Here is a 14,715-nt window from a genome sequence, read left to right as displayed (position 1 = left end):
TGTAACGGTGATCATGACAGATAGTGTGTGTGACGGTGATCATGACAGATAGTGTGTGTGACGGTGAGGACAGATAGTGTGTGTGACGGTGATCATGACAGATAGTGTGTGTGTGACGGTGAGGACAGATAGTGTGTGTGACGGTGAGGACAGACAGTGTGTTTGACGGTGATCATGACAGATAGTGTGTGTGACTGTGATCATAACAGATAGTGTGTGTGATGGTGATCATGACAGATAGTTTTTGGGACTGTGATCATGACAGATAGTGTGTGTGACGGTGAGGACAGATAGTGTGTGTGACGGTGAGGACAGATAGTGTGTCTGACGGTGAGGACAGATAGTGTGTGTGACGGTGATCATGACAGATAGTGTGTTACGGTGAGGACAGATAGTGTTTGTGACGGTGATCATGACAGATAGTGTGTGTGACGGTGAGGACAGATAGTGTGTTTGACGGTGATCATGACAGATAGTGTGTGTGACGGTGATCATTACAGATAGTGTGTGTGACGGTATTCATTACAGAAAGTGTGTGTGATGGTGATCAGGACAGATAGTTTTTGTGACTGTGATCATGACAGATAGTGTGTGTGACGGTGAGGACAGATAGTGTGTGTGACGGTGAGGAAAGATAGTGTGTGTGACGGTGAGGACAGATAGTGGGTGTGACGATGAGGACAGATAGTGTGTGTGACGGTGAGGACGGATAGTGTGTGTGACGGTGATGACAGATACTGTGTGTGACGGTGATCATGACAGATAGTGTGTGTGATGGTGATAATGACAGATAGTGTGTGTGACGGTAAGGACAGATAGTGTGAGTGACGGTGATGACAGATAGTGTGTGTGACGGTGAGGACAGATAGTGGGTGTGACGTTGAGGACAGATAGTGTGTGAGACGGTGAGGACAGATATTGTGTGTGACGGTGATGACAGATACTGTGAGTGACGGTGATGACAGATAGTGTGTGTGACGGTGAGGACAGATAGTGTGTGTGTGACGGTGAGGACTGATAGTGTGTGTGACGGTGATGACAGATAGTGTGTGTGACGGTGAGGACAGATAGTGTGTGTGACGGTGATGACAGATAGTGTGTGTGACGGTGAGGACAGATAGTGTGTGTGACGGTGAGGACAGAGAGTGTGTGGTACGGTGAGGACAGATAGTGTGTGTGACGGTGATCATGACAGATAGTGTGTGTGACGGTGAGGACAGATAGTGTGTGTGACGGTGAGGACAGATAGTGTGTGTGACGGTGTGGACAGATAGTGTGTGTGACAGTGATCATGACAGATAGTGTGTGTGATGGTGAGGACAGATAGTGTGTGTGACGGTGAGGACAGATAGTGTGTGTGTGACGGTGATGACAGATAGTGTGTGTGACGGTGAGGACAGATAGTGTGTATGAGGGTGAACATGACAGATAGTGTGTGTGACAGTGATCATGACAGATAGTGTGTGTGACGGTGATCATTACAGATAGTGTGTGTGACGGTGATCATGACAGATAGTGTGTGTGACGGTGATCATGACAGATAGTGTGTGTGACAGTGATCATGACAGATAGTGTGTGTGACGGTGATCATTACAGATAGTGTGTGTGACGGTGATCATGACAGATAGTGTTTGTGACGGGGATCATGACAGATAGTGTGTGTGACAGTGATAATGACAGATAGTGTGTGTGACGGTGATCATGACAGATAGTGTGTGTGACGGTGATCATGACAGATAGTGTGTGTGACAGTGATCATGATAGATAGTGTGTGTGACGGTGATCATTACAGATAGTGTGTGTGACGGTGATCATGACAGATAGTGTGTGTGACGGTGATCATGACAGATAGTTTTTGTGACGGTGATCATGACAGATAGTGTGTGTGACAGTGATAATGACAGATAGTGTGTGTGACGGTGATCATGACAGATAGTGTGTGTGACGGTGATCATGACAGATAGTGTGTGTGACAGTGATCATGACAGATGGTGTGTGTGACGGTGATCATTACAGATAGTGTGTGTGACGGTGATCATGACAGATAGTGTTTGTGACGGTGATCATGACATATAGTGTGTGTGACGGTGATCATGACAGATAGTGTTTGTGACGGTGATCATGACAGATAGTGTGTGTGAGGGTGATCATGACAGATAGTGTGTGTGACGGTGATCATGACAGATAGTGTGTGTGACGGTGATCATGACAGATAGTGTGTGTGACGGTGATCATGACAGATAGTGTGTGTGAGGGTGATCATGACAGATAGTGTGTGTGACGGTGATCATGACAGATAGTGTGTGTGACGGTGATCATGACAGATAGTGTGTGTGACAGTGATCATGACAGATAGTGTTTGTGACAGTGATCATTACAGATAGTGTGTGTGACGGTGATCATGACAGATAGTGTTTGTGACGGTGATCATGACATATAGTGTGTGTGACGGTGATCATGACAGATAGTGTTTGTGACGGTGATCATGACAGATAGTGTGTGTGACGGTGATCATTACAGATAGTGTGTGTGACGGTGATCATGACAGATAGTGTTTGTGACGGTGATCATGACAGATAGTGTGTGTGACGGTGATCATGACAGATAGTGTTTGTGACGGTGATCATGACAGATAGTGTGTGTGACGGTGATCATGACAGATAGTGTGTGTGACGGTGATCATTACAGATAGTGTGTGTGACGGTGATCATGACAGATAGTGTGTGTGACGGTGATCATGACATATAGTGTGTGTGACGGTGATCATGACAGATAGTGTGTGTGACGGTGATCATGACAGATAGTGTGTGTGACAGTGATCATGACAGATAGTGTTTGTGACGGTGATCATTACAGATAGTGTGTGTGACGGTGATCATGACAGATAGTGTTTGTGACGGTGATCATTACAGATAGTGTGTGTGACGGTGATCATGACAGATAGTGTTTGTGACGGTGATCATGACATATAGTGTGTGTGACGGTGATCATGACAGATAGTGTGTGTGACGGTGATCATGACAGATAGTGTGTGTGACGGTGATCATGACAGATAGTGTGTGTGACGGTGATCATGACAGATAGTGTTTGTGACGGTGATCATGACAGATAGTGTGTGTGACAGTGATCATGACAGATAGTGTGTTTGACGGTGATCATTACAGATAGTGTGTGTGACGGTGATCATGACAGATAGTGTTTGTGACGGTGATCATTACAGATAGTGTTTGTGACGGTGATCATGACAGATAGTGTTTGTGACAGTGATCATTACAGATAGTGTGTGTGACGGTGATCATGACAGATAGTGTTTGTGACGGTGATCATGACATATAGTGTGTGTGACGGTGATCATGACAGATAGTGTTTGTGACGGTGATCATGACAGATAGTGTGTGTGACGGTGATCATGACAGATAGTGTGTGTGACGGTGATCATTACAGATAGTGTGTGTGACGGTGATCATGACAGATAGTGTTTGTGACGGTGATCATGACAGATAGTGTGTGTGACGGTGATCATGACAGATAGTGTTTGTGACGGTGATCATGACAGATAGTGTGTGTGACGGTGATCATGACAGATAGTGTGTGTGACGGTGATCATTACAGATAGTGTGTGTGACGGTGATCATGACAGATAGTGTGTGTGACGGTGATCATTACAGATAGTGTGTGTGACGGTGATCATGACAGATAGTGTGTGTGACGGTGATCATGACAGATAGTGTGTGTGACGGTGATCATGACAGATAGTGTTTGTGACGGTGATCATGACAGATAGTGTGTGTGACGGTGATCATGACAGATAGTGTGTGTGACGGTGATCATGACAGATAGTGTGTGTGACGGTGATCATGACAGATAGTGTGTGTGACGGTGATCATTACAGATAGTGTGTGTGACGGTGATCATGACAGATAGTGTTTGTGACGGTGATCATTACAGATAGTGTGTGACGGTGATCATGACAGATAGTGTGTGTGACGGTGATCATGACAGATAGTGTGTGTGACGGTGAGGACAGATAGTGTGTGTGACGGTGATCATGACAGATAGTGTGTGTGACGGTGTGGACAGATAGTGTGTGTGACGGTGATCATGACAGATAGTGTTTGTGACGGTGAGGACAGATAGTGTGTGTGACGGTGATCATGACAGATAGTGTTTGTGACGGTGATCATTACAGATAGTGTGTGTGACGGTGATCATGACATATAGTGTGTGTGACGGTGATCATGACAGATAGTGTGTGTGACGGTGATCATGACAGATAGTGTGTGTGACAGTGATCATGACAGATAGTGTTTGTGACGGTGATCATTACAGATAGTGTGTGTGACGGTGATCATGACAGATAGTGTTTGTGACGGTGATCATTACAGATAGTGTGTGTGACGGTGATCATGACAGATAGTGTTTGTGACGGTGATCATGACATATAGTGTGTGTGACGGTGATCATGACAGATAGTGTGTGTGACGGTGATCATGACAGATAGTGTGTGTGACGGTGATCATGACAGATAGTGTGTGTGACGGTGATCATGACAGATAGTGTTTGTGACGGTGATCATGACAGATAGTGTGTGTGACAGTGATCATGACAGATAGTGTGTTTGACGGTGATCATTACAGATAGTGTGTGTGACGGTGATCATGACAGATAGTGTTTGTGACGGTGATCATTACAGATAGTGTTTGTGACGGTGATCATGACAGATAGTGTTTGTGACGGTGATCATGACAGATAGTGTTTGTGACGGTGATCATGACAGATAGTGTTTGTGACGGTGATCATGACAGATAGTGTGTGTGACGGTGATCATGACAGATAGTGTTTGTGATGGTGATCATGACAGATAGTGTGTGTGACGGTGATCATGACAGATAGTGTGTGTGATGGTGATCATGACAGATAGTGTTTGTGACGGTGATCATGACAGATAGTGTGTGTGACGGTGATCATGACAGATAGTGTTTGTGACGGTGATCATTACAGATAGTGTGTGTGACGGTGATCATGACAGATAGTGTTTGTGACGGTGATCATTACAGATAGTGTGTGTGACGGTGATCATGACAGATAGTGTGTGTGATGGTGATAATGACAGATAGTGTGTGTGACGGTAAGGACAGATAGTGTGAGTGACGGTGATGACAGATAGTGTGTGTGACGGTGAGGACTGATAGTGTGTGTGACGGTGATGACAGATAGTGTGTGTGACGGTGAGGACAGATAGTGTGTGTGACGGTGATGACAGATAGTGTGTGTGACGGTGAGGACAGATAGTGTGTGTGACGGTGAGGACAGAGAGTGTGTGGTACGGTGAGGACAGATAGTGTGTGTGACGGTGATCATGACTGATAGTGTGTGTGACGGTGAGGACAGATAGTGTGTGTGACGGTGAGGACAGATAGTGTGTGTGACGGTGTGGACAGATAGTGTGTGTGACAGTGATCATGACAGATAGTGTGTGTGATGGTGAGGACAGATAGTGTGTGTGACGGTGAGGACAGATAGTGTGTGTGTGACGGTGATGACAGATAGTGTGTGTGACGGTGAGGACAGATAGTGTGTGTGAGGGTGAACATGACAGATAGTGTGTGTGACAGTGATCATGACAGATAGTGTGTGTGACGGTGATCATTACAGATAGTGTGTGTGACGGTGATCATGACAGATAGTGTGTGTGACGGTGATCATGACAGATAGTGTGTGTGACAGTGATCATGACAGATAGTGTGTGTGACGGTGATCATTACAGATAGTGTGTGTGACGGTGATCATGACAGATAGTGTTTGTGACGGTGATCATGACAGATAGTGTGTGTGACAGTGATAATGACAGATAGTGTGTGTGACGGTGATCATGACAGATAGTGTGTGTGACGGTGATCATGACAGATAGTGTGTGTGACAGTGATCATGACAGATAGTGTGTGTGACGGTGATCATTACAGATAGTGTGTGTGACGGTGATCATGACAGATAGTGTGTGTGACGGTGATCATGACAGATAGTGTTTGTGACGGTGATCATGACAGATAGTGTGTGTGACAGTGATAATGACAGATAGTGTGTGTGACGGTGATCATGACAGATAGTGTGTGTGACGGTGATCATGACAGATAGTGTGTGTGACGGTGATCATGACAGATAGTGTGTGTGACAGTGATCATGACAGATGGTGTGTGTGACGGTGATCATGACAGATAGTGTGTGTGACGGTGATCATGACAGATAGTGTGTGTGACGGTGATCATGACAGATAGTGTGTGTGACAGTGATCATGACAGATAGTGTTTGTGACGGTGATCATTACAGATAGTGTGTGTGACGGTGATCATGACAGATAGTGTTTGTGACGGTGATCATTACAGATAGTGTGTGTGACGGTGATCATGACAGATAGTGTTTGTGACGGTGATCATGACATATAGTGTGTGTGAGGGTGATAATTACAGATAGTGTGTGACGGTGATCATGACAGATAGTGTGTGTGACGGTGATCATGACAGATAGTGTGTGACGGTGATCATGACAGATAGTGTGTGTGACAGTGATCATGACAGATAGTGTGTGTGAGGGTGATAATTACAGATAGTGTGTGACGGTGATCATGACAGATAGTGTGTGTGACGGTGATCATGACAGATAGTGTGTGTGACGGTGATCATGACAGATAGTGTGTGTGACGGTGATCATGACAGATAGTGTGTGTGACAGTGATCATGACAGATGGTGTGTGTGACGGTGATCATTACAGATAGTGTGTGTGACGGTGATCATGACAGATAGTGTGTGTGACGGTGATCATGACAGATAGTGTGTGTGACGGTGATCATGACAGATAGTGTGTGTGACGGTGATCATGACAGATAGTGTGTGTGACGGTGATCATGACAGATAGTGTGTGTGACAGTGATCATGACAGATGGTGTGTGTGACGGTGATCATTACAGATAGTGTGTGTGACGGTGATCATGACAGATAGTGTTTGTGACAGTGATCATGACATATAGTGTGTGTGACGGTGATCATGACATATAGTGTGTGTGACGGTGATCATGACAGATAGTGTTTGTGACGGTGATCATGACAGATAGTGTGTGTGACGGTGATCATTACAGATAGTGTGTGTGACGGTGATCATGACAGATAGTGTTTGTGACGGTGATCATGACAGATAGTGTGTGTGACGGTGATCATGACAGATAGTGTGTGTGACGGTGATCATGACAGATAGTGTGTGTGACGGTGATCATGACAGATAGTGTGTGTGACGGTGATCATGACAGATAGTGTGTGTGACGGTGATCATGACAGATAGTGTGTGTGAGGGTGATCATGACAGATAGTGTGTGTGACGGTGATCATGACAGATAGTGTGTGTGACGGTGATCATGACAGATAGTGTGTGTGACAGTGATCATGACAGATAGTGTTTGTGACAGTGATCATTACAGATAGTGTGTGTGACGGTGATCATGACAGATAGTGTGTGTGACGGTGTGGACAGATAGTGTGTGTGACGGTGATCATGACAGATAGTGTTTGTGACGGTGAGGACAGATAGTGTGTGTGACGGTGATCATGACAGATAGTGTTTGTGACGGTGATCATGACAGATAGTGTTTGTGACGGTGATCATGACAGATAGTGTGTGTGATGGTGATCATGACAGATGGTGTTTGTGACGGTGATCATGACAGATAGTGTGTGTGATGGTGATCATGACAGATGGTGTTTGTGACGGTGATCATGACAGATAGTGTGTGTGATGGTGATCATGACAGATGGTGTTTATGACGGTGATCATTACAGATAGTGTGTGTGACGGTGATCATGACAGATAGTGTTTGTGACGGTGATCATGACAGATAGTGTGTTTGACGGTGATCATTACAGATAGTGTGTTTGACGGTGATCATGACAGATAGTGTGTGTGACGGTGATCATGACAGATAGTGTTTGTGACGGTGATCATGACAGATAGTGTGTGTGATGGTGATCATGACAGATGGTGTTTGTGACGGTGATCATGACAGATAGTGTGTGTGACGGTGATCATGACAGATAGTGTTTGTGACGGTGATCATTACAGATAGTGTGTGTGACGGTGATCATGACAGATAGTGTGTGTGATGGTGATCATGACAGATGGTGTTTGTGACGGTGATCATGACAGATAGTGTGTGTGACGGTGATCATGACAGATAGTGTGTTTGACGGTGATCATTACAGATAGTGTGTTTGACGGTGATCATGACAGATAGTGTGTGTGACGGTGATCATGACAGATAGTGTTTGTGACGGTGATCATGACAGATAGTGTGTGTGATGGTGATCATGACAGATGGTGTTTGTGACGGTGATCATGACAGATAGTGTGTGTGACGGTGATCATGACAGATAGTGTTTGTGACGGTGATCATGACAGATGGTGTTTGTGACGGTGATCATTACAGATAGTGTGTGTGACGGTGATCATGACAGATAGTGTGTTTGACGGTGATCATGACAGATAGTGTGTTTGACGTTGATCATGACAGATAGTGTGTGTGACGGTGATCATGACAGATAGTGTTTGTGACGGTGATCATGACAGATAGTGTGTGTGACGGTGATCATGACAGATAGTGTGTGTGATGGTGATCATGACAGATGGTGTTTGTGACGGTGATCATGACAGATAGTGTGTGTGACGGTGATCATGACAGATAGTGTTTGTGACGGTGATCATTACAGATAGTGTGTGTGACGGTGATCATGACATATAGTGTGTGTGACGGTGATCATGACAGATAGTGTTTGTGACGGTGATCATGACATATAGTGTGTGTGACGGTGATCATGACAGATAGTGTTTGTGACGGTGATCATTACAGATAGTGTTTGTGACGGTGATCATGACAGATAGTGTGTGTGACGGTGATCATGACAGATAGTGTTTGTGACGGTGATCATGACAGATAGTGTTTGTGACGGTGATCATTACAGATAGTGTGTGTGACGGTGATCATGACAGATAGTGTTTGTGACGGTGATCATTACAGATAGTGTTTGTGACGGTGATCATTACAGATAGTGGGTGTGACGGTGATCATGACAGATAATGTTTGTGACGGTGATCATTACAGATAGTGTGTGTGACGGTGATCATGACAGATGGTGTGTGTGAGGGTGATCATGACAGATGGTGTGTGTGACGGTGATCATGACAGATAGTGTTTGTGACGGTGATCATTACAGATAGTGTGTGTGACGGTGATCATGACAGATAGTGTGTGTGACGGTGATCATGACAGATAGTGTGTGTGACGGTGATCATGACAGATAGTGTTTGTGACGGTGATCATTACAGATAGTGTTTGTGACGGTGTTCATTACAGATAGTGTGTGTGACGGTGATCATGACAGATAATGTTTGTGACGGTGATCATTACAGATAGTGTGTGTGACGGTGATCATGACAGATGGTGTGTGTGACGGTGATCATGACAGATGGTGTGTGTGACGGTGATCATGACAGATAGTGTTTGTGACGGTGATCATTACAGATAGTGTGTGTAACGGTGATCATGACAGATAGTGTGTGTGACGGTGATCATGACAGATAGTGTGTGTGACGGTGATCATGACAGATAGTGTGTGTGACGGTGAGGACAGATAGTGTGTGTGACGGTGATCATGACAGATAGTGTGTGTGACGGTGAGGACAGATAGTGTGTTTGACGGTGATCATGACAGTTAGTGTGTGTGACGGTGTTCATTACAGATAGTGTGTGTGACGGTGTTCATTACAGATAGTGTGTGTGATGGTGATCATGCAGATATTGTGTGTGACGGTGATCATGACAGATAGTGTGTGACGGTGATCATGACAGATAGTGTGTGTGACAGTGATCATGACAGATAGTGTGTGTGACGGTGATCATGACAGATAGTGTGTGTGACGGTGATCATGACAGATAGTGTGTGTGACAGTGATCATGACAGATAGTGTGTGTGACAGTGATCATGACAGATAGTGTGTGACGGTGATCATGACAGATAGTGTGTGTGACAGTGATCATGACAGATAGTGTGTGTGACGGTGATCATGACAGATAGTGTGTGTGACAGTGATCATGACAGATAGTGTGTGTGACAGTGATCATGAAAGATAGTGTGTGTGACAGTGATCATGACAGATAGTGTGTGTGATGGTGATCATGCAGATATTGTGTGTGACGGTGATCATGACAGATAGTGTGTGACGGTGATCATTACAGATAGTGTGTGTGACAGTGATCATGACAGATAGTGTGTGTGACGGTGATCATGACAGATAGTGTGTGTGACGGTGATCATGACAGATAGTGTGTGTGACGGTGATCATGACAGATAGTGTGTGTGACGGTGATCATGACAGATAGTGTTTGTGACGGTGATCATTACAGATAGTGTGTGTGACGCTTATTATGACAGATAGTTTGTGTGACGGTGATCATGACAGATAGTGTGTGTGACGGTGATCATGACAGATAGTGTGTGTGACGGTGATCATAACAGATAGTGTGTGACGGTGATCATGACAGATAGTGTGTGTGACGGTGATCATGACAGATAGTGTGTGTGACGGTGAGGACAGATAGTGTGTGTGACGGTGATCATGACAGATAGTGTGTGTGTGAGGGTGAGGACAGATAGTGTGTGTGACGGTGAGGACAGACAGTGTGTGTGACGGTGATCATGACAGATAGTGTGTGTGACTGTGATCATAACAGATAGTGTGTGTGATGGTGATCATGACAGATAGTTTTTGGGACTGTGATCATGACAGATAGTGTTTGTGACGGTGAGGACAGATAGTGTGTGTGACGGTGAGGACAGATAGTGTGTCTGACGGTGAGGACAGATAGTGTGTGTGACGGTGATCATGACAGATAGTGTGTTACGGTGAGGACAGATAGTGTGTGTGACGGTGATCATGACAGATAGTGTGTGTGACGGTGAGGACAGATAGTGTGTTTGACGGTGATCATGACAGATAGTGTGTGTGACGGTGATCATTACAGATAGTGTGTGTGACGGTGTTCATTACAGAAAGTGTGTGTGATGGTGATCAGGACAGATAGTTTTTGTGACTGTGATCATGACAGATAGTGTGTGTGACGGTGAGGACAGATAGTGTGTGTGACGGTGAGGAAAGATAGTGTGTGTGACGGTGAGGACAGATAGTGGGTGTGACGTTGAGGACAGATAGTGTGTGTGACGGTGAGGACGGATAGTGTGTGTGACGGTGAGGACAGATAGTGGGTGTGACGGTGAGGACAGATAGTGTGTGTGACGGTGAGGAAAGATAGTGTGTGTGACGGTGATGACAGATACTGTGTGTGACGGTGATCATGACAGATAGTGTGTGTGACGGTGAGGACAGATAGTGGGTGTGACGTTGAGGACAGATAGTGTGTGAGACGGTGAGGACAGATATTGTGTGTGACGGTGATGACAGATACTGTGTGTGACGGTGATCATGACAGATAGTGTGTGTGATGGTGATAATGACAGATAGTGTGTGAGACGGTGAGGACAGATATTGTGTGTGACGGTAAGGACAGATAGTGTGAGTGACGGTGATGACAGATAGTGTGTGTGACGGTGAGGACAGATAGTGTGTGTGTGACGGTGAGGACTGATAGTGTGTGTGACGGTGATGACAGATAGTGTGTGTGACGGTGAGGACAGATAGTGTGTGTGACGGTGATGACAGATAGTGTGTGTGACGGTGAGGACAGATAGTGTGTGTGACGGTGAGGACAGAGAGTGTGTGGTACGGTGAGGACAGATAGTGTGTGTGACGGTGATCATGACAGATAGTGTGTGTGACGGTGAGGACAGATAGTGTGTGTGACGGTGAGGACAGATAGTGTGTGTGACGGTGTGGACAGATAGTGTGTGTGACAGTGATCATGACAGATAGTGTGTGTGATGGTGAGGACAGATAGTGTGTGTGACGGTGAGGACAGATAGTGTGTGTGTGACGGTGATGACAGATAGTGTGTGTGACGGTGAGGACAGATAGTGTGTGTGACGATGATCATGACAGATATTGTGTGTGACGGTGATGACAGATAGTGTGTGTGACGTTGATCATGACAGGTAGTTTGTGTGGCGGTGCTCATGATAGATAGTGTGTGTGACGGTGATGACAGATAGTGTGTGTGACAGTGAGGACAGACAGTGTGTGTGACAATGACAATGACAATTTATTTGTATAGCACTATTAAAAACAACAGCTGTTGACCAATGTGCTTTCCACATAGAATCACAAATCAATACGGAACTTTATATCTAAGAAACATGTAGGCACATATAAATACACAGTTTTTAATCAAAAGCTTTTGAAAATAAATATGTTTTAAGTTTGGATTTAAAAATAGTAAGAGATGGATTCTGTCTTAAGCTAATTGGGAGAGCATTCCAAAGTTTAGGTGCAGCGATGCAAAACGCTCGATCTCCTCTGCGCTTTAGCCGGGATTTTGGGGTAGACAGTAAGGCCAGATTTGAAGAGCGCAGAGACCTTGCAGGCTTTTGTTCTATTAATAATTCCACTAGATACGTTGGTGCTGATCCATTCAAAGATTTATAAACTAAAAGTAATACTTTAAATTCTACTCTGTAACACACCGGTAACCAGTGCAATGATCTTAGAATTGGTGTAATATGCTCTCTCTTTTTTTTGTTGCACAGAAAACGGGCCGTAGCATTTTGGACAAATTGTAAACGAGATAGTGTTTGCTGACAAATTCCCAAATATAATGAATTACAATAGTCCAATCTCGTCGAAATAAATACATGAATTAATTTTTCAAGGTCTTTGAATGAGAGAAACGGTTTTGCCTTAACGAGCAGACGTAGCTGATAAAAACACGATTTAACCACAGAGTTTATTTGACGATCAAATTTTAGATTGTCGTCTAAAACAAAACCCAAATCTTTCACCCAGGGTTTTAAATACACGGACATCTCACCCAGATTTAAGTTAACAGGTTTTGATTGCTCAGATGGGCTGAACATAATGATTTCGGTTTTCTTTTCGTTAAAAATTAAAAAATTTAAAGAAAGCCATGCCTTTACCTCCTCTAGGCATGCTGTAAGAGACGTTAGGCTTAAAAAATCTCGTTTCACGGGCAAATAAACCTGTGTGTCGTCTGCGTAGCAGTGAAATGACAGCCCGTGTTTTTTAAAAATGGACCCAAGAGGAAGCATATATAAAGAAAATAATAATGGAGCTAAAATAGAGCCCTGCGGAACTCCATAGTGACGGTGAGGACAGATAGTGTGTGTGACGGTGAGGACAGATAGTGTGTGAGACGGTGAGGACAGATAGTGTGTGTGACTGTGATCAGGACAGATACTGTGTGTGAGGTGATGACAGATAGTGTGTGAGACGGTGAGGACAGATAGAGTGTGTGACGGTGATCAGGACAGATACTGTGTGTGAGGTGATGACAGGTAGTGTGTGTGACGGTGATGACAGATAGTGTGTGTGACGGTGATGACAGGTAGTGTGTGTGACGGTGATGACAGATAGTGTGTGAGACGGTGAGGACAGATAGTGTGTGTGACGGTGAGGACAGATAGTGTGTGTGACGGTGAGGACAGATAGTGTGTGACGTTGAATGATTTATATCCCAGTAATAATACTTTAAAATCAATCCTAAATGTAACTTGCAGCCAGTGTAAAGCCCTGAGGACTGGTGTGATGTGTTCATATTTTCTGGTTCTGCTCAGAATCCTAGCAGCAGCGTTCTGTATGAGCTGCAACTGTCTGATGGTGTTTTTGGGAAGGCCAGTGAGAAGTCCATTACAATAATCCACCCTACTGGTGATGAAAGCATGCACAAGTTTTTCTAAGTCTTGACTGGAAACAAAGCATCTAATTCTTGCAATATTTTTCAGGTGATAGTATGCTGATTTAGTTATTGCTTTGACATGACTACTGAAACTAAGGTCTGACTCTAGAGACACACCCAGATTCCTGACTTGATTTTTAGTTGTTTGACCCCTAGACTGAAGGTATGCGTTCACCTTGAGAACTTCATCTTTGTTTCCAAACGCAATGACTTCAGTTTTGTCTTTGTTTAACTGAAGAAAGTTTTGGCACATCCAATTGTTTACTTCATCAATGCATTGGCAAAGGGAGTCAATGGGGCTGTAATCGTTAGGCGATAGGGATAAGTAGAGCTGTGTGTCGTCTGCATAGCTGTGGTAAGCGATTTGGTTCTTTCTCATTATTTGGCTCATTGGGAGCATGTACAGGTTGAATAGGAGTGGCGCAAGAATTGAGCCTTGAGGGACTCCGCATGTCATGGATGTCCACTCAGACTTATGGTCTCCTATACTCACATAATAACCTCTGCCTCCTAAGTATGACCTGAACCATTTTAGGACTATCCCAGAAAGCCCGACCCAGTTTTTTCAGCCTGTCAAGAAGTATGTTGTGATCGACAGTGTCAAATGCAGCACTGAGGTCGAGTAGTACCAGCACTGATTATTTGCCTGTATCAGTATTTAAGCGAATATCATTTATTATCTTTATGAGCGCGGTCTCTGTACTGTGGTGAGGTCGGAAACTAGATTGAAAATGGTCAAAGTATCCATTCGAGCTTAAGAATTTGTTCAGCTGATTGAAGACAACTTTTTCAATGATCTTGCCTATGAAAG

The 14,715-nt window shown here is 44.5% G+C and overlaps 1 pseudogene across 1 annotated transcript in view; it reads right to left on the bottom strand.

The window, feature by feature from the left end:
- The window catches only part of LOC143746133 (integrin alpha-L-like), a 145,741-nt pseudogene that overhangs the window by 122,420 nt on the left and 8,606 nt on the right, over window positions 1-14,715 (bottom strand). The window lies entirely within an intron of this gene.

Source organism: Siphateles boraxobius, unplaced genomic scaffold (assembly GCF_051911475.1).
Source record: "Siphateles boraxobius isolate OS27281-9 unplaced genomic scaffold, OSU_SipBor_1 10, whole genome shotgun sequence".
Classification (NCBI taxonomy): domain Eukaryota; kingdom Metazoa; phylum Chordata; class Actinopteri; order Cypriniformes; family Leuciscidae; genus Siphateles; species Siphateles boraxobius.
Note: the sequence above shows the minus strand (reverse complement) of the source record. Positions and strands in the feature narration are given on the sequence as shown.